Source organism: Photinus pyralis, unplaced genomic scaffold (genome assembly GCF_008802855.1).
Source record: "Photinus pyralis isolate 1611_PpyrPB1 unplaced genomic scaffold, Ppyr1.3 Ppyr1.4_LG1, whole genome shotgun sequence".
In the NCBI taxonomy this organism is placed as follows: Eukaryota; Metazoa; Arthropoda; class Insecta; order Coleoptera; family Lampyridae; genus Photinus; species Photinus pyralis.
Window position 1 is genome coordinate 62,233,401 of NW_022170249.1, and position 3,535 is coordinate 62,236,935.

Below are 3,535 nucleotides of genomic sequence, written 5' to 3' on the forward strand. Positions count from 1 at the left end.
CATGCACACATAACATTACTTTGACTAGGTGTTGTGCTTCGTCATATATGGGTCACAAGTGTACTGAAAGTACTGGATCGGTCTGGCATGGATTTGCTTGGGCCCAAAGTATATCAAATTTGATTTGACTATCGATTGCAAGATTTTGCACTAAAAAGGTCATCCTAACCATTTGACCCAAATGGGCTAACAATTCGCACTTGCTTCAAAAAATATTTTTTTGCAAAATTTATAAAATAATTGCATACAACCTACTGGGTTTAGTATAATCATGCACACATAACATTACTTTGACTAGGTGTGTGCTTCGTCATATATGGGTCACAAGTGTACTGAAAGTACTGGATCGGTCTGGCATGGATTTCCTTGGGCACAAAGTATATCACATTTGATTTCACTATCGATTGCAAGATTTTGCACTAAAAAGGTCATTCCAACCATTTGACCCAAATGGGCTAACAAACTCGCTTCAAAAAATATTTTTTTGCAAAATTTATAAAATAATTGCATACAACCTACTGGGTTTAGTATAATCATGCACACTTAACATTACTTTGACTAGGTTTGTGCTTCGTCATATATGGGTCACAAGTGTACTGAATAAGTACTGGATCGGTCTGGCATGGATTTCCTTGGGCACAAAGTATATCACATTTGATTTGACTATCGATTGCAAGATTTTGCACTAAAAAGGTCATCCCAACCATTTGACCCAAATGGGCTAACAATGGGCACTTGCTTCAAAAAATATTTTTTTGTAAAATTTATAAAATAATTGCATACAACCTACTGGGTTTAGTATAATCTTGCACACATAACATTACTTTGACTAGGTCTGTGCTTCGTCATATATGGGTCACAAGTGTACTGAAAGTACTGGATCGGTCTGGCGTGGATTTCCTTGGGCCCAAAGTATATCAAATTTGATTTGACTATCGATTGCAAGATTTTGCAATAAAAAGGTCATCCCAACCATTTGACCCAAATTGGCTAACAATGGGCACTTGCTTCAAAAAAATTTTTTTTGCAAAATTTATAAAATAATTGCGTACAACCTACTGGGTTTAGTAGAATCATGCCAAAAAACATTTCCAAAAAGTGTTTTTTTTTAAACAAGTTGCCTTTGTTCACCTAAAGCGCTTCAAATGGGAATGGGGAACGAAAAAGGTTATTTAGAATAAATTATTGATGTACATAACCTACTACATTCTGTATAACCCTTCATAAATATCACTAATGAGCCTCGGTTCATGATTCGTCAAGTAGGTACCAAATATACTGGAATGACTTGGCGGTTTGCTATCGATTTCCTTGGGCATAAAAGTTATGGACTCGAATATGACTATCCATTGGGAGATTTTACACCAAATGACTAAAATTTTTTTGCAAATTTTATTGAGTATCTACAGTGGCACCACGTTCAGAAAGTCAATTACAGGGCTAGCCCGAGGGGGCTAGAAATTTAGAACATTCTCATGCAAAATTGATATAAACAAGTACGCCATAACGCCCGTGCTATATGAGTTGCATAACATCAAGAGGAAGAGGAAAACAGTACAATTATTAATTTTATTTCAAATTATTACAATCACATTGAAATTAATAACGCTCACATTGACTAAATTAACACACAACAAATTGTACATTGTCAATAAATTCATCTGTCGTAGGAATGTTATTAATTGCTTCTAACCAAGAACGTATCACTTCCTTACGATTATTCATCGTTGGCGGCTTATTTATTTGAACACTATGATAAGGTGCGTTATCCATAACCACAATTGAGTTTGCTGGTAAATTTGGTATAAGCTGCTTCTCTAACCACTGCATGAAGTTGGTAGGATTCATATCGTGATAATCCCCCGATTTACTGTGCGACATCCTCTACAAAACCAGAACGACTACTACCATACTACGATGTACCTCTGACCAGCCCTATTGGATTTGTAAACTTCCGATACTTCATCTGATTGTAGGCTCACTCCGTACGATGGGTGAATATAGGTTTCGTCCAAGTATATAACGGGTCTTTTGTCACATTCAGGTGTTCGTTTTCTTTTAGTGTTAAATAACGAGAACACCATGTTACGATGCCACTTCTTTCCATTAACAACCTGCGTTTTTCATAACACTTTTTGTATCGAAAACCAACAATTGCTTGTGAGGAGTTTCCCTTCCATCCGTATAGTCGAGGTTTAAAACTCCCAACGATCTGCTTCTTTTTATCGATCAAATAATTCGACTAATTTACGAATTATATTACGAGGTTCATTGTGAACAAGTTTTCTCTCCAAATTCATGATTTAGGGCTTCTATAACAATGTTTACATCAATTAGATACATTGGTAAGGTTAGGTACAGTTTTACATCTAAAAACACTTTCAGGGAACTACATACCTTATAAGATCGTAGATCCAAGCTATATGAGTCTTGAAAAAGGCGAGTTTGTATAAAACTGGAGGCGTATGTAATTACTGATGTCATTAAAGTAGCATACATGTAGTTACAGTAACAAACATAACCTATAAATAACCTATAAAGAATTATTTGTTTAAAACCCCCCTTGAAAAAAACTTTCGCCGCTCGTGTACTTGAAATTCGACTACACTAACATGGTAGAATTTATATGTTCCTGTAGCCAAACTTTTGTAGTCAAATATGCCTCAGTTTACCACGACTAGTGTATCAACTTTGACTACGTAGCCAAACTTGGCATTATGTAGCCGAACTTACCTTTTTATACGAGAAAGTGTAGCCAAACTTAACCGATAACATATATAATATATATATATATATATATATATATATATATATATATATATATATATATAAATATATATATATTACAGTTGTTTACACGAACGTCGAAAAAAAATCGGGTTGTAGAGGGCATCAAAAACAAGCACTTTTTCCAATAAACCGGGGTCCAACGTGTTTCGTTTGGGAGCCCACCCCCCAAAGAGTGTTGAAATCTGCATTTCTTCTTAATTTTTTTCTCAGCAACCATAAGAGTTACAAAGTCGGGTGGCATGTCTTTGAAATGAATGAATATTGAAAAAAAATTGAATTTTTTCATATTTTTTTTTTTCAAAAAATTCCTACCCCTAGGGGCGCACCCCTAAACTAGGGTGCAAAAAAAAATTCTGATTTCGACGAAATTTGGTATCTGGGGGTTTTTTAACATGAAAATCACGAATCTGAAATTAGTTTTTGAAAATTCGAAAAAAAAAGTTCCACTGCAATTCTTGGCGGGACAACGAAAATAGAGATAATTCCACGAAATTTGTTGTGTACATACTAAACGAGTTAAGGAACAAAACTGTCGAACAGTTTTTTAAAATAACTTTTCAAACAAAAGTTATACTCATTTGAATGTTGGTCCTTCGGGTCGCGAAGTGTCCCAAGCCTACTAGTAAGCCATAATTTCGCATGTGTTTTATTCAGTTGAAGATAATCTTAAAGGTCACGGTTCATTTTTTCTAGAAAACATTTGGCAGTTCTGAAAAGAACTTTTTTTGTTTTTAGTGATCAGTAA